The 19,213-nt window shown below is 33.6% G+C and overlaps 1 protein-coding gene across 1 annotated transcript in view; it reads right to left on the bottom strand.

Annotated features, from left to right (window-relative positions):
* Positions 1–14,510, bottom strand: part of LOC113516331 (glucose dehydrogenase [FAD, quinone]) — a 54,696-nt gene extending 40,186 nt beyond the window's left edge. The window contains exon 1 of the mRNA XM_031908427.2: positions 14,378–14,510. The gene's annotated coding sequence lies outside the window, so the exon portion shown is untranslated. The remainder of the gene's footprint in view (positions 1–14,377) is intronic.
* Between the last annotated feature and the right edge of the window lie 4,703 nt (positions 14,511–19,213).

Genomic DNA, 19,213 nt, shown 5'->3' with positions numbered 1-19,213 from the left:
CCATGGTACTGCTCATATCTGTAGGCGACGGTTACCACTTTCCATCAGGTGGGCTGTCAGCTTGTTTGCCATTCTAAGTTGTATAAAAAAAAAAAATGAAAGAGAATGCATGAATTAGTTGCATTGACAAACTGTATATAATTACTCCTCTCCATCCAAAGGTTGCCTGGAAGAGATCGCTCTTAGCGATAAGGTCGCCCATTGTTTTCTCATTGTGATTATTTCTTGTAATTATTTATATTTATAATAAGTTTACTATTGTAATAAGTTTACTATTGGAAACAATAAAAAGTATCTATCTATTATTGATTAGATTTGTAATCTTTCACTTATAAAACCCTACACTGTTTCTGGGTCATACACTCTAATGTTTATGTACACCATGGTTTATTTTTAACCAAAATTCCCACGAAAACGGAAGAAATGCTTGCGCAGGCGCAAATGCGTGATAGAACCGGTTCATTATATAAAACTAACGTAACTCGACAATTAAATTGTTATTGTTATTGCATTAGTTAGTTAGTTAGTTAGTTAGTTTTATTTCCTAGCAATTTATGGTAAAAACTTAATAATACAATTGGATTTAAATACAGCAGGTACTCAGAAATGTGGAACAATAGGTCAGTGTGGTGTGTGAATTATTCTTATTAACAGTATTATGCGAGCTTTACGCAAACTCATAGAACACAATCCACTTAATTAGTTAGTTGTTTCTTATGACAATATTACGGGCACAATAATGTAATTTAGGTCATTTTGTACTTATATTATTTTTAAAATTTATTTATTTATTTATTTATAATTATCTGCAGTTTATAGATGATCAAACTCCAACACTACAGGTGATTAAAATTTTTGTACATGGCAATTTTTTTTATACAATTTAGATTGACTAACAAACTGACGGCCCACCTGATGGAAAGTGGTAACCGTCGCCTATAGACATGAGCAGTACCATGGACACAACAGAGTATACTGTTTCGCCCGTGATATCCCTCAAGCGTTGCTATTCCTGAGGACTCAGGTGTTATTCCTCTGTACCCTGTAAATTCACGCCATATTTCACCCTTCAAACCGAAATACAGCCATGCAAACACAACTGCTTCACGGTGGAAAAACGAATGGGACAGAGGTGCCTAAAAACGACTTTTGTACAAACCCTCTGGTATTGGTTATATATTAATTTATTAGATATATTAATTAATAAATTAATTTAGTATATATTGTGAGCGAGGATGGACTTATCTCTGACAGAAATCTCTTTCAGTCTTTTTTTTTAATAGATGATAATGGAACGGTAACCCCGCCAGTGCTATCGGTATACACCGGCGGGGCACTAGTGAAGGATGATAGGTGAGGATGAAGTAGGACAGTTAGCCCATCGTGAAACGAATTCAACAAGAATTGTTCACGATGGTTTCCAGGGGGAACCACGTGGAGGTCCACCTAATAAGGCATATTGCTAGCAATGAGGCTGTGAAACTCCATTGCTAACAATCCCTTTCCCCCCAATCTCTTCCAATCAACCTAATGCAGTTAGAAAGCATGTTGTTAGCCGGCAGCTGAAGTGCTACAACTATTAATACATAAACAAATATACAGTTAAATAAAATATTAAAATATATAATATAATATTACATAAATACATATACTACTTTTCATTCCGATCAGTAAACATATGGTAGTAATGCGGACGAAGTCGTGGGTAAATGCTAGTTTTGACTTGGCAGTCCGCGGAACGTTCGCGTGACCGGAACAAGGCAAACAAACAGCGAACACAATCGTGACTCTTGTCAATTAATATACGAATTAGATGAGAGTAAATCTATTTAGAATTACCGAACATATACACTTTTAAACCGACTTTAAAAGGAACGAGGTTCTCAATTCGTATGTATTTTTTTTTTAATGTTTGTTACCTCATAACTCCATTAATTGTGAACCAATCTGAAAAATTCTTTTTAAAGAAAGAAAGGATTATATATTTGTTTCATAAAAACTTTATTAAAATAGGTTTTTTTTATGGGTGAAAATGGAATGGTAACCCCGCCTGCGCTAACGGGATACGCTGGCGGAGCACCAGTGAAGGGTGATAGATGAGAATGAAAACAGACCAGTTAGCCCATCATGATGAATTCATCAAGAATTAACCATGATAGTTTCCAGAGGGAACCGCGAGGAGGTCGATCTAGTTGGGTATATTGCTAGCAATGGGATTCTCAGTCTCCATCACTAACAATCCCTTTCTCCCCTCCCAGTTAGGTTTTGGTGATGATGTAAGAGAGACGCTGCTGCCCAACCTTCGACAATTAAGTTCCATTAGTTACCTCTTAGACACTTATGGGGAAGGAAGGTTTCTATGTCGGGATCGTACAGCTATTGCTATTGGACATCAGTAGACTGTCTTATGGTTTTTTTATAACACAAGGAACAAACGAGCATGCGGCTCACCTGATGGTAAGTGACTATCGCCGCCCATGATCACCCGCAACACCAGAGGCATTGCAGATGCCCTGTCGTCCTTTTAAAAAGGAATATGCTCTTTTATTTATATATTCTTTATTGCACAATAAAACTTTGTACAAGTGGTGATCTTAATGTCATATGGCATTCTCTACCAGCTAACCATTTGGTAAAAACTGAAAGCGTACGAAGGGCAGATGTGGTGAAAAATACGTGACAAAATCTTTTCTTTAAGGTGTGTGTATGATGTCGTATCGGTTCGGAAAGGTAATGTCTTATGGTCGGGTCAATAAGTTTGTTTACATTTTTATTAAGTTCAATTGAAAAAAAATACAATAGAAAACAATAAAACGGTCAATGTACCAACCGACGCGCCACTTAACTATCATCTGCTAGTACTTTATTGGCCGCCACGACCCGCTGCATTGTTGCAACGAACGGCCATAGCGTGACAGAATTTATTTTGTTTCACGACAGGTTTATTGTGATTATCATAATCTGTAATCTGTTGGCAAACAGTGCCACTTCATTTCTGAATGGAATCACGGTCTTTCCCATGGTTTTTGTACGCTCAAAATATATAGGTGTCAAAATTACAAATTATGGTCGAAGCACTCATATTATATCAAGTTCTCAAAAAGTCAGTTTTAGTGGCTTAATAATTAAGGAGATAAATCTATACAATATGTATATACATATTTGATATTATTTTTCGCAATTAAGGTTAAAAAGTATAGTGTTCGCAAAATTTTGAGGCGAAAAATTCTTGGAGAAATTTTTGGAGAAAAGTAAAACGAGTTTAGAAAAATTTGGGTGATTTTTTTTTGATAGTTTTGGTACTTCTATATAAAGGTAATATAACAGAGAATGAAATAAGTAAAGGCGAGGGTAAGAAAAGCTTCAGGTAGGAGCAGAGGAAACAAATTTCCTAATTCATTTTGTGACAATTTTCAAAACATAGTGAAAAATGTTTCAACTTTGTAATAGAGAAAATTCAATTTTGTGATACATAGAATTCATACTGATTCGGAGAAAAAATATTTGTCGTTTGGGTAAAAATAGAAATTTGCATATGGCAACCCTGATTGCGACAATAGCTAGTGTTGCATATCTTTATTACTGCGGTTCAAATTTTCTCATGGGTTCGCGTATATCGCTAAAGGCGTCTATTCTACAATCACCGGTTGGGTAATCATTCGATATGGTATCGATCACAATGCGAAAAACCACGTCGTTACCGCCATAAATTTCGCCGACAGCAAAATGGATGATCGTTCAGATAAATTGTCTATTACTGGCGTTTATGGTGTGTTCAAATTATATACAGATACGTGGTAGAAGCGACTAGTTTCATTCTCGCTTGAAATAACAAAAATTATGGCTTTCTGACTATTTTTTACCAGAGGGAGACTTTGTACAAAAGTCGATTGCTTGGGCACCTCTGTCCCATTCGTGTTTCAACCGTAAAGCAGTTGTGTTTGCATGGCTGTGTTTCGGTTTGAAGGGTGGGATATGGCGTGAATTTACTGGGTACAGAGGAATAACACCTGAGTCCTCAGGAATAACAACGCATGCGGGGTATCATGGGTGAAACGGTATACTCTGTTATATCCACGGTACTGCTCATGTCTATAGGCGACGGTTACCACTTTCCATCAGGTGGGCCGTCAGCTTGTTTGCCATTCTAAGTTGTATGAAAAAAAATTAAGTTTGCTGTATTAATTAAAGCCTTAAGTTTATTTGTCTTAAGTAATAAACGCATGGCGTAGCTTCCTCCCACAATGTTCAAATGCGTGACTGAATGTCACGTAATTCGTTCTGAACAATGGGCGCCATAAATTCATGTGCAATATCAGTCGTCACTGGGATGTGTTAACTGCGCCCATAACGTGTTAGTGTCAATCACTTTATTACCGCTAGTGTAATGTTATATTTTTAATATTTGTAGATTACAACTGTTGGTAAAAAATCTGACATATTAATGACAGATTTTTTTTCCAAAAAACTTTGAAAATAAAAAATATGGAAATATATTTTATTTTTAAAATTTCATTTTTAGTCGATTAGTGCATTAAATATCGATGTAAAATAACTATAATTTAAGTCTTTTTTTAAATTAATAAATGATGAGATACGATTTTTTAGATGAAAAAATAAACATTAATATCGACACATAATTGATAAAGATATTGATGATTAAATTCATATAACCGTTTAAAATAGATGACATGCAAATAATATATATAAAAAAAAAAAAACAATAAAGGTAATTCAAGAAATAATTGAATTAATTAAATTCAATTGAAATAATTAAAAAAGAGGTAATTCAAGTAATCAATAAATTATTGTGATCGGTGTAATCATATAATATTATAAATCAAATGAAATTTAATAAATTTACACAGATGGTAATTAATATGATAATTCAAATTAATTACCGTCTGTGTAAACACACACACGGTAATAAGTTATGTAAATTATTACCTCATAACATATCGGTGCGTGATGCATGTCAACAGTCTTTTGTTTTCCAATATTGTTAGCTTATTCCTGCCTATTATTTAATTATTATGTGAATAAAGAATAGTAATAAAAGTTTATAAATCTGTAAATTTGTAACTCATTACCTCAAAGTGTATTTTTTTTAATGGATGATAATGGAATGGTAACCCTGCCTGCGCTATCGGTAATATGCTGGCACCCTGCCAGTATACGCTGGTGGGGCACCAGTGAGGGATCATAGGTGACAATGAAAGCGGGTCAGTTAGCCCATCGTGACGAATTCTACTAGAATTAACCAACATGGTTTCCAGGTGGGACCGCGTGGAGGACTTGATAGGGTGTATTGCTAGCAATGGGTCAGTTAGACCCCATTACTAACAGTCCCTTTCTCCCCCTCATAGTGTATTAGTAAAGAATGTGTTTTTGTATTGTGCGTATTTTCCAGTTTTTTTTATTTATTTTCATGTGTCAATAAATTATTATGTGAAACTAGCGGCTTCGCACGGGTGCAATGCCACACTGCTATGTTCCTGCATTTTATATCTGTAATAATTTCGGAAATAATCATTTAAATTACATGCTGTAAAGGACCATATTGATCTATATTAAATGGACAATGTATTTAAGGTATTAATTGGATAAAAATTAATGCTGTATATAAATAAACCGTTCATGTGTGTGTGTGTGTGTGTGTGTGTGTGTGTGTGCGTGCGTGTATGTGTGTGAATGTGTGTGTGTGTGTATGTGTGTATGTATGTTTATTCATACTGTAGCATTATTATCCGTTTCCAATAAATAATTATCAACTATTTTTTTACACAAATACGTGAATACTATATATTTCAAACATGATACTATACATATGGCCCCAAAAAACTTATGAAATTTTGAGCAAATCTAGTCTTAAAACCAGGAACATAGTATATTTTATCTTTTCTTCTCTTTAATGTTTTTACGTCAGTTGGTAATCTGTGTTGGAACACAATTAAATATTTTATGTACAATTTACGAACTGATAATATTTTTAGTTCTTCGTATAATTTATGTGTAGGATACATTATTGGCTTAAAAGTCATAGTCTTTAAAACAGCCCTATGAGCCCTCTCTAATTTTTTTAAAACAGCCTCCCCATATACGAATACAGTATAAGATGATAGATTGGCACAATGAATTATATATAACTTTTAATAAGTTTAAGTAAAAAATGTTTTTGAAAATGTATATTTGTTGTGTTTTGTCAATAAGTAGATATGTTCCTTCCATGACAAATTTTGGTCAAGAAAAACCAAGATATCGATGGAATTTGCATAACAAGAGATACATATACATCGTGGACTTTTTTGTTGACCTTTTTTAAGGCGTACAATACTGTAGTACATTATTTTGATTTATCTCGTGGTGTTCAGCCAACGTTTGCATTGTAAGCGCAAAAAATGTGCTTATTTACGACATCACATTAGAAACCTCTAAATTTATCAGTGTTTCTCTGCAATATTATGCATGTATTATATATATAAACCTTCCACTTGAATCGCTCTATCTATTAAAGCCGCTTCAAAATCCGTTGTATAGTTTTAAAGATTTTAAGCATACATAGGGACGGACAGACAGCGCAAGCGACTTTGTTTTATACTATGTAGTGATAAAATAATAAAAATATACAAATCGAATTACCGTGTAAACTCACAGACGGTAATTGTATTTGTAAGTTATTACCCTGTAGCGCATTCGTAAGGCATGCGTCATACTTATCGTATCGATTACTGGGCTTTATTAATTCATTTAGAAAACCAATTCTTGTCGATCAATAAGTTATTATTTTAAGAGTAACATATATACAGTTATTTGCCACTTTTGTAGTGTTAAAAAGACAATAAAATTTTACAAAATTAATTACCATGCAAAACCATGTGTACATACATGTGTTTGCATGGTAATTAAAATGTCACAGATGGTAATAAAACTTGTAAGTTATATAATACGATATATATATATATATATATATATATATATATATATATATATATATATATATATATATATATATATATATTTTAATATTGAATAAATTAAAGATTTTATTTTAAAAAAGAAAGACAGACACAAATTGCTAAGTAGTTTTTTTTTTTTATACAACTTAGAATGGCAAACAAGCTGACGGCCCACCTGATGGAAAGTGGTAACCGTCGCCTATAGACATGCAGTAAGTAGTGTCTACTAATTCTCATCTTCGTTTACTATATTAGTATATGTTATATATGTATAAGTATATTTGTTATTCATATATATTTATTCGTTTATATATGTAAATTTTAGTATCTATATCAATTATTACTAATACCGCATTCGAGTATTCTGACACTTCCCTACGGTTGACTGGGAGAAAATGCTTTTAGCATTTAGTCCTCCTTGTACACATATATTTACTAACTGGCGGCCCGTCCCGGCGTCGCCGAGGTGCACATTTTTAACATTTCTCTTCACCGCTCTGCTCCTATTGATCGTAGCGTGATGAAAAGTATACTATAACCTGCCCAGGAGTATGGAGAATAATTGTACCAAGTTTCGTTAAAATCCGTCGAGTACTTTTTGTTTCTATAACGAACACACAGACAGACAGACAAAAATTTTACTGATTGCATTTTTGGCATCAGTATCGATCACTAATCACCGCCTGATAGTTATTTTGGAAATATATTTCAGGTACAGAATTGACCTCTCTACAGATTTATTATAAGTATAGATGAATAAATAAATAAACATTACGAAATTGTTATAAAGTAACCAGCAATACTTCGTTATCGTGCAATTTGTCTTATTCTAGGCCCCATCTCATCCGAGTTGAAAGTTGAATCTTTGATGGAAGCTGCAAGTCATTAGGTAAGAGCAGTGTTATGTATTTTACAACAATCATACAATACAAAACTCACTATTGTTTCACATACAACAGAGCTGTTTAAAGTACTTCGTATGGTTCTATACGGAACCAGTGTATTTTATGGTTTATTACTTATATAAGGAACTAAATTTCAAAAGTAGAATCACAAAAAAACATATTTTTAAGAGCTATTATATATATAAGTTTCATCATCATCATCATGATTTTTTTATACAACTTAGAATGGCAAACAAGCTGACGGCCCACCTGATGGAAAGTGATAACCGTCGCCTATATACATGAGCAGTACCATGGACATAACAGAGTATACTGTTTCGCCCATGTTACCCCCCAAGCGTTGCCATTCCTGAGGACTCAAGTGTTATTTCTCTGTACACAGTAAATTCACGCCATATCCCACTCTTTAAACCGATCCATTCTAAGTTGTATAAAATAAAATAAAAAAAAAATTAATAAAAATAAAAATAAATTATAACATGCTAATAATATATGTAAATTATTAATTTCATATTTAAAATTATTATTAAGCAATAAATTATTGCTCATGTCACCAAATAAAGCAATAACTGAATATAAATTACGAAAGAAATTACTTTTAGCAAATTAAAATCTAGGTTTTATGTTAAAAAAAATATATTTCGTTCAATTTCTTGCTCGACCCAGACTTAGGCGATTAGTAAATTATTCAAATAGATTTATTTTGTTTATATAATTTCGTATTTATTTCAAATTAAAATTCATATCATCTTTATTTAAATAAACTTGTTTACAAGCATTTTTAAATTGTTATTTTTATTTTATGAGTCCACGGTTCGGTAAGTTGTTACCTGTTGAAAAGAGTTCGCAAGAAACTCGACAGTTACTCATTTAAATCTCTGTTAACATTATGTGTATTTATTTAAATGCACCATGTCAAACATTACATGGTCGTTAAATGCCCGTGCATGATCGGCTAATACAATGTACATTTGTCATTCAAATATTTTTATAAAATATATATAGGTTTATTAAATAAAAGGTTTTAAACTTATTAAACGTTAGATCTTTTGGACCCTTTAATATCTTATTAAAATATTTAATGTCCGTTTAGTTTTACGTTGCTTTTCGTAATGAGGTCCCGCGTTCTATTACTGGTCGGGTAAAATTTATGTAAAAACTTTTCTAAATTTGTTCCTGTCTAGGTGGTCTGGATTGCTCCCCTAGTTATTCGCCGCTTGGTTCCACATAATACCTGGTATCCTACATTGATAAACAGCTGATTCGTGCGATTATGTGGTAGTTATAATACATACACTCGTAAGTATAATTGGCGACACAGTATACTCTGTTATGTTCATGGTACTGTTCATATCTATAGGCAACGGTTACCGCTTATGTCCAACAGTGGACTTATAATGGCTGAGTTGATGATGATGATGACTGTTTTATAGACCATTGTAAAGTGAAATTTAAATTATTTTGATTTAAATTTATTAGAAAATTGGTTCACATTGATCCCTTAAAATAAAGATTTAAAAGAAAATAAAGAAAAATTTCAACTTTAGAAACGTTTAGAAAAATGCTATCTCAAAATCTGTCCTATTATAGGTATTAGTTGAATTACGTATCACATATAACGCCATCTATTGAATGTAACCCTAAGTAACAATTCTCAAACAACATTATGTATTTTTAATTTTGTAAGTTGAACTTTAGGATATTTTTTACTTTTCTTTTAAAGCACCGCTGTATTATAGTGAACAAAGCAAAAAAAAAAAAAAAAAATCAAATCGATAAATCCGTTTTTTTATTTTAGCGGGACTAGTAGTTGATTTATATATGTATATTTAAATTTAGAACGTCAAACATGTGCCTAATTAATCTATGATCAACACAGAAGCAATCCCTCTCAATTTCATAAAAAGAATTGTAAAACATTTTTAGAACTGGCCGTGTATCTTTTTTTTTATATCACTGAGGTGGCAAATAAGCATACGGCCCACCTGATGGTAAGCGGTTACCGTAGCCTATTAACGCCTGCAATACCAGAGGTATTACGCGTACGTTGCCGACCCTAAAGAAACCTCTTTACCCCCCTTTTGAAGAACCCCATGCTGTAGTCTCTTGGGAAAACCTCGGCAGGGAGCTCATTCCATAACCTGCGGGTCTACCATCTAATGAAATTCCGAAATTTCGGACTCAATTTCGTGTTTTTGTTTATACCAAAATCGGACCAATAAATGGAATTCAACATTTCGTTCGTCATACATCCTATCATAAAAGTCCAAAGAAACAATATTTTAACATTTTTAATATTTCCTGCATGTATTATGTATTATGCAATTTTAACATCAAATTTGTGTTTCGTTTGGCTCCGAAATTTCGGAAAACACTTCATGGTAGGCCCTCTGAGTGTTCGTGGGAGAAAACAAATCTGAAACCGAGTCGTACGCGACCATCTGTACTTACTGAAAATATAAAAACTATATTAGACACATGAATGGGCCAGAACAATTATCGAGCGGAACTACTATGTGAATTTAACAAAGCGCTTGAGTATACAACTAAAAAATGAAAGGTACACGACGTCATAATGCACTGGCGAGGTCAAGGCGCGATGGCGCTCAATAAGTTCCATACATTATTAATAATATTTAAAAAAAATATATAGTCATTAAATAGCTTTGCATATCCTTGCATTTATCGTGATTTTCAAATTGAAGTAAATATAAATAGATTGCAAATTATTAACGGAGAGACTTGCAAACATTGTGTGTTAAAAGCTTAGTAATGAAAAATTCAGGACAGTTTAATAAATAAATGCAATTTTTTTTATGCAACTTAGAATGGCAAAAAAGCTGACGGCCCACCTGACGGAAAGTGGTAACCGTCGCCTATATACATGAGCAGTACCATGGACATAACAGAGTATACTGTTTCGCCCATGATACTCTTCATGCGTTGTTATTCCTGAGGACTCGGATGTTATTCCTCTGTACCCAGTAAATTCACTGCCATATCCCACCCTTCAAACCGAAACACAGCCATGCAAACACAACTGCTTCACGGTAGAAACACGAATGGGACAGAGGTGTCTAAGCAAACGACTTTTGCACAAAGTCGTTTGCTTGCAAAATATGGAAGAAGAAGTAAACAGTTTTTTACTAAAGCAAGAAAGTGTTTTTTTTTATTTTTTTATTTTTTGTGTGTATACGTAATTATGCTTGAAAGAGGATCTAAAGGAATCTACTTGGTTTATTTAATCGATTTAGTAATAAATAAAAAGCGGGATTCTGAATAGTTCAATATTTTACATTTTAAATTGATAAACTTTTTTTGTTATTTCCCGTCACCATGGTAACGCGTGCATTTCTATGTTGCCAGTATTGAACTTCTTTCTTTTCTTTCCTTCAATGGCAATCGGTCTTTATTTTTACTACCATATCTATCAGCGTCAAGTATTTTAATTGTAGAGTCATTCTTCAAAATATACAAGTTTAACATTTCCCGCCTTTTTCGATCACCATGTTTTTTAATGGGTGATAATGGTATGGTAAGCTCGTCTGCGCTATCGGTATACGCTGACGAGACACAAGGGAAGGATGACAGGTGACGATGAAAGCGGGTCAGTTTGCCCATCGTGATGAATTCCACTAGAACTAACTACGATGGTTTCCAGGGGAACCGCGTGGAGGTCGACCTGATAGGGTGTATTGCTAGCAATGGGTCAGACTCCATTACTAACAATCCCTTTCCCCCTCGATCAGCATGTTATACATTCAAAGATCACTATTTGTGAAACAACGAAAATCTTTTTAACCACAATTAAGATGGTAGTATTATATACTATATATAAGTATGTTACTGAATTTTATGTTTTTTTTTTGTCTTTTTTTGTATACAACTTAGAATGGCAAGCAAGCTCACGGCCCACCTGATGGAAAGTGGTAACCGTCGCCTATAGACATGAGCAGTACCATGGACATAACAGAGTATACTGTTTCGCCCATGATACCCTGCATGCGTTGCCATTCCTGAGGACTCAGGTGTTATTCCTCGGTACCCAGTAAATTCACACCATATCCCACCCTTCAAACCGAAACACAGCCATGCAAACACAACTGCTTCGAACTATAGACATATTATTAGTGGGATATTTGCCGATACGTCGATAATATTCTACCTTATTGAACATTCTTTTATAATCTCCCTTTTACCTGACTTTACCCGCTTTTATTCGGTACATATCCTGATATTTTTATTCATGGGGATAAAAACTATCATAGAGAATAACATAGACTTATATATATATATTATGTGTATATAAATTATATGTATTTGATTTTTTGTGCATTACAGGTTTTTGTATTTTATGCATGAAGAATTATTAATTCACTCTTGCGCCACCTACCCACTTCTATCTGTTCTCCTTTAACCAAAGGTAAGTCTATAAGACCTCCTTTTGTACCTTTATGTGTACCTATATTTCAATCTGTATTTATGGTACTGTATTTCACTTGAATTATTCACTTGTCATTGTATATTTTTATTTATGGTGCAATAAAGAGTTAAAGAAATAAATAAATAATATTATGTATTTATATATATAAGTTCTCTGTGATAGTTTTTATCATCGTCAATGAATATATCAGGATATGTTGCGAATAAAAGCGAGTAAAGTCAAGTAACAGTGAAAAATATATAAATTATATAAATATATAAGTTTATGTTCTTCTCTGTACCATATAGTATGTGTATACCAAATTTCATAGTAACTGGTTAAGCCGTTAAAACGCTATAAGGTAACAAACAAACTCATTTTAACATTAGTAAGAAATTTTTAAATATATCAATAATACTCATGTTGGTTCCATTCTAATTATGTCACGACTCAAGTCGGTTTTATTGTGATATAAAGTATCAAATTATGTGAACTACGTTTTGCAAAATATTCGCATGATTCGTCTACGTTCACTGGGGTCATTTGGGTCAGGGTAACGCTCTCTGGGAAAATAAATTGTTTATTTAAATTTCGAATTTAGAATTCAATTCATATTTTTTTTCTCTGATAAATTTTAAATAAAACTTATAATTATCATTTAATATTTATATGTTTTATTTTAATATTTAAATAATTATATTAATTAGAACGTTTATTTTAAATTTAAAATGGGGAAAATTGCATTTAGTACTTCACTAGTGAATTGTGTTCATTTAAATTATAATTATAAATTAAATTAGTAATAAGAATCTATAATTAAATATTATATATTTTTTATATTTACTATTATATAATATTACACATAAGTGACTGATAACAGAATATTTTAGAATTTCTTTTATGATACTTGAAATAACCAACAAGTTGATGGCCTACCTGATAAAAAGTGATAATCGTCGTCTAGCACCATATTTCTACGTCTCTTAGTCAGAAATGTGTCACCACAATTTCTTATCTCCAGAACAGAAAAGACGATGATGAAAATAAGGATTATACATCAATACATGAGAAGAAAACTTGAAGTAAGCATAACCATAGAATATTCATAGTAAGAATGTCGGTCAATAGTGGAACTTGAATGAGACGTTAAGGTCATTATTGTATTATCTATAATAGAATCACTGATAAAAATTGACAATTAAAATAAATATTAATTATTTAATATTATTACATTTTAAAATTTAATATTATAAAATAATTTATTTTATTTATTTATACGTCAATGTTATTAACATGTGAAATTATATTCTTAATTAAATGTTGTAATTTTTGTAATAATAATGAATATTTACAAAATAATTATTTAATATTGATTATTAAATAAAAAACGCTACGTTCTCGAAATTAGAATAAAATATGACAAACTTGCAATGGGAATGATATAATTAATTGAAAATGGACTTAATTTTGTAAGTTATGAATAAATGATCTATATACTTAAAAAATTTAATAGGTAATAGTTCTGTTTGTATGTACATACATATGTATGTATATATGTATGAAAAGTCAGCTTTATAATTATGGAAAAAAACAGTAATTTTGCACGGTCAACTATTAGTTTTAATATCGTTGTATGACTCCGACCAACATTATACATTTGAAAGTTTATATTGAACTGATTTGAATGATATTTGATTAATGGATAAATCACATCCTGGATAGGATAGGATACTTTTTATCTTAAATTATTATAGGTTAATTATATTTATTATTTATCCATGTTATAGTCAGCTGTTTAAGTATGATTGAATGATAATTATTTGAACAATTTTACAGACTCAGATATTACTCATATTAAATTAATTAGTTTGTAATAATTCATTTAATGCTGTCCTATTTAATTTATTTTAATATAAATTAAGTTATTATTTTATTTTAAAATAAGATTTACATTTTAAATTTAAAGAATGAATTTTTTTAAACTGTAAATTAAATTATGAATATTTTAATTTAAATTGTTTAAAATTACTTATGAAATAATCATGTTTATTTGCAATTAATATTAAGAATTATAGAAAACAATTAAAACTCACCTCGACACGTCCAAGTACAGTCACACACACAAAAACCAAAATAGAAATTGAAAAAATCGATGTGTCAATACAAAAATCGAACGCAACGTAAACCGATAGATGGCGGTGCGGCGTGCGGCGTACGCGCAGCTACCCAACGAACTGTGGCTAGGATGAGAATTCGGGGTCACAGTGCCGTGAGGTAAGTGTACTTTTATCTTTGAACTAGCTTTTGCTCTCGTTTTGGTTGGATTTCGTATTTTATAACAGACGGCTTACACTTAATTAAAACGTATTAAAATTCGCAACTCCTAATGTGAGTGAGGGTCACGTCGAGCTACGAAAGAACTGTGTTAGTATTTCATATACGCTGGCGAGGTGTCAGTTAATAACGAAAGGTGATCAAATCAGTTTCCTAGATTAAATACAAACGAATCTATTGACAGATTTGTTTCGGTTTCGGGGCTGGTGAGTTGGTCACCAGGCTGAGTAAGTTCCTATTTTTTTAATGGATTATAATGGAATTGTAACTCTGGCGAGGCACCAATGATAGATGATAGATGAGGATGAAGACAGGTCAGTGGGTGCATCGTGAAGAATTCGACGAGAATTAACCACGATGGTTTTCAGGGGGAACCGCGTGGGATTTGTATCTATTGCCAGCCATACTGGTACTTCGCAATGTATTTATAAATATATCTACATATGTGTTACTGTACTGATACTTTCCTGGGTGAGCGTATTAGGAAACTGTATAGCTCACTTAGTCGATGAAATAAATAAATAAATATATTTTCTATTAATCTTGTATATAACTATTGTACCGTATTTGTAAACAAAAAGGCAATAAAATCATTTAATTATTATTACTTGACAAGTTTTTGATTGTCCTTTTGATAATCATTAAACCTGGAGGTCGATCATGAAATGAAATTCCAAATTTTTTGACTTAATTTCGTGTTTTCGTTCATACCGAAATCGGACCAGTAAATGAAGTTTAGGATTTTACTTGTCATAAATTCTACCAAAAATAAAAAAAAAAATCTGAAGGAATAATATTTTCACAGTTTTAATATTTTTAAATGGTATGTATTATAGATAGAGTCTTTATTACCACCAATAATAGTAAAAAAAAAAAACAATAATAAAAAAGAAAAAAATAAAACAATTCATTTTGCTGGTTGCTGGAGCCGCCTCAGCTGTTGCTATATATACGTACACCTCCAGCGAGATGTACCTATTATGTAATTCAACGTCAAAGTGTTTCGATCGTCCCCGAATTTGGGGGAAAAATTTAATGGTAGGCTCTTTGAGTTATGGATTATCTACCGAGCTATATTTGTACAAATAGGCAGTTTGTCACAATGTAGTTGTAATATTGAAGTGTTTGCATATATTTTCAAAAGTCATAACGAAGGCCATCTGATGATGTTTCAGGATCTTAAGACCTTTGATTTTCCTATTTTTTTTTGATGCGTGAAAATGGCATGGTATCCCCGCCTGCGCTAACGGGGTACGCTGGCGGAGCACCAGTGAAGGGTGATCGATGAGAGTGAAAACAGACCAGTTAGCTCATCATGATGAATTCATCAGGAATTAACCATGATAGTTTCCAGGGGGAACCGCGAGAAGGTAGACCTGGTTGGGTATATTGCTAGCAATGGGATTCTCAGTCTCTGTTACTAACAATCCCTTTCCCCCTTGATTTTCCTATTACGCCACGGTAGGAGTATATCCATGGCCGTGTAGTCCCGACATAGAATAGGCCACCCCTTCCTTTCTCATGGGTGTCGTAAGAGGCGGATAAGGGAGGGCAGGGGATGAGTAGTAACGTCTCTTTTAAAACTACACCAAGCCTAACTGCGGTGGCCAATCCGCCGACCAAGTGTGGCAACTACTGGCGAAACTTCCCAAGGGAGCTTATGTTCAGGAGTTGGCAGTAAAAGGTGATATGCTAATGATGAGGAGAAGTTTTAAATCTCTTCTTAAAGGTCATTATTTTTGATATATAGGTAATCTTCAAAAGGGGGGTAAAGAGGTTTTTCAGGGTCGGCAACGCACGCGTAATACCTCTGGTATTGCAGGTGTTCATATGCTACGGTAACCACTTTTTTTTTTTTTTTTTTTTTTTTTTTTTTTTACCATCAGGTGGGCCGTATGCTTGCTTGCTACCTCAGTGGTATAAAAAAAATCACCACACTTGTTTAGACTGGCATTACATACAATTGGGTATAGGTATATATATATGTATATGTATGTATTTTACAGGTCATAGCGAAGGTCGACCTGTGGAGCTTCAGGGCGTGGTGGGGTGTGACTTGAACAAGTTCATTGCTCATTGCCCGCGTTCCACTTGTAGATTACTATTGCGACAAATATATACATACATATAAGATTATGTAAGTAACATAACCTTGCAACTGTCTTATTTCAATAAGTAATTAATAATACGGTAGTATACAACGAAGTAGCCTAGAAACTCTTGACAGCAAAGGGCGTCACTTACCTGATTTTCAATTTAGGCTTATAATGATATGGATCCACTTAGGATTTTTGTAAAAGATTTTTTTGATGGGTGAAAATGGTATTTTTGTAAAAGATTTTTTTGATGGGTGACCCCGCCTGCGCTAACGGGATACGCTGGCGGAGCACCAGTGAAGGGTGATAGATGAGAATGAAAACAGGCCAGTTAGCCCATCATGATGAATTCATCAGGAATTAACCATGACAGTTTCCAGGGAGAACTGCGAGGAGGTCGACCTGGTTGGGTATATTGCTAGCCATAGAATTCTCAGTCTCCATTACTAACAACCCTTTTCCCCCCTAAGATATGGGGTTAACTTTAATAATGTAGTATTTGTGATTTTCGCGTTTGTGATTTTCTGTTCATCCCAAAAGTTGATGGGTAGAGAATGCTACTAGCATCAAGCCCGCCTTTTGTACCTTATTTTATTTTGTTCAATAAAGTTATTTACATAAAAAAATAAATAAAAAAAAAAGCGAACCTGATGATAAGTGATTACCGTCACCCACAGACGTCTGCAACATCTGAGGAATTGCAGGTGTGTTGTCGAACTTTTAAAAAGGATTACGCTGTTTTCTTTCTTTCCTCTTTACAATGGAGTATATGATGACCCTCCATTAGATGGAGTGACGACCTTAAAAGCATTGCAGGGAGTCAGTGGATGCAGGTGGCTTAGGGTCGTTCTTTATGGCAGTCTATGGGGGAAGCCTATATAGACTGTAGTGGACAGATAATGGCTGAAATAATGATGATGATCATTTTTATGGAATTTACAATAGAAAATAAGCTGACGGCTGATCTAATGAAAGTGGCAACTGTCGCCTATAGACATCAATACAACCCCATGGACATAATAGAGTATACTGTTTCGCCAATGATACCTCCCATACGTTGCCATTCCTGAGGACTCAGGTGTTATTCCTCTGTACCCTGTAAATTAATGCCATATCCCACCCTTCAAACCGAAACACAGCCATGCAAACACAACTGCAGCTGTGGAAACACGAATGGGACAGAGGTACCCAAGCAAACTACTTTCGTACAAAGTCTGCCTCTGGTCATTTACCATTAGATCCAATAACACAGTGCATTATCACTTCAGAATCTTGATTTGTGTTTGTAGAATAAAATCTTTAAAGAGGTATATTTACATAATAATGTTTCCCTATAATTATTATAGTAAAAGTGTTTCGAAGACAATGGTTTCATTAGTATTAGTAAACAATGCGTAATTTTTACGCTACGTCACGACTCACTGACGATGCCACAGTATAAAACAAGTGGGCTGGCTGGAAGTGACACTCGTGTACTTTGGCTATATACATTTACTTCTATCTTAGATTATATAGATAGTCTCCATACGGATGCTTCGAGAAAAAAACGGATCAACTTTTTCGTACGATTTTTTGTATAATTATCCAAATAATAATATTGTATAACTGACTTTTAACACATTCGAAAACAAATATCCGACCGATATGGACGATACAAAATAGATGATGACTTTATTTCCACCATCAATATCTACCTGAAAGGGATTGTTAGTAGCGGAGACTGAGAATCCTATTGCTAGCAATATACCCAACCAGGTCGACCTCCTCGCGGTTCCCCTGGAAACTATCATGGTTAATTCCTGATGAATTCATCATGATGGGCTAACTGACCTGTTTTCATTCTCATCTATCACCCTTCACTGGTGCTCTGCCAGCGTATCCCTTTAGCGCAAGCGGGGTTACCATTCCATTTTCACCCATTAAAAAAAATATAGATTTTTTTATAACACAGGGGGCAAACGAACATGCGGCTCACCTGATGATAAGTGACTATCGCCGCCCATGGTCACTCACAACACCACTGGCATTGCACGTGTGCTGCCGGCCTTTTAAAAAGGAATATGCTCTTTTCTTGAAGGTTATGTTGTTGTATCGGTTCGGAAATACTGCTGCTGGAAGTTGATTCCAAAGAGCGGTTCTGCGTGGGAGAAAGTGCCTATATCGGATCGGTATCTATGGTATATACCAAAGATTACGTACTAAAGAGATAATCTTTAGTACGTAATCTTTCAGCGCACAAACATAATTTTAATTATTAAATACATGGCTGTGTCTATTCCATTTGGATATTTTTTTTATATTCGTGGCGTGGTTTAGTGGCTGCCCACTCGTAGCTGGGTACTCGATAAATTTTCGTAACGCTCGCCCGTGGCTGCGGCCGAATCAAGGCGAAGGTTTCACGAAAAAAACGTTTTTATTAAACTTATATAATAAAAGTTTTTTTTTTGGTCTGTCTTTATCGTAATCAAATTTCACATCCGAAATGGAGATAGCCGACCC

Source organism: Galleria mellonella, unplaced genomic scaffold (genome assembly GCF_026898425.1).
Source record: "Galleria mellonella isolate WM207_F2 unplaced genomic scaffold, CSIRO_AGI_GalMel_v1 utg312, whole genome shotgun sequence".
Classification (NCBI taxonomy): Eukaryota; Metazoa; Arthropoda; class Insecta; order Lepidoptera; family Pyralidae; genus Galleria; species Galleria mellonella.
Note: the sequence above shows the minus strand (reverse complement) of the source record. Positions and strands in the feature narration are given on the sequence as shown.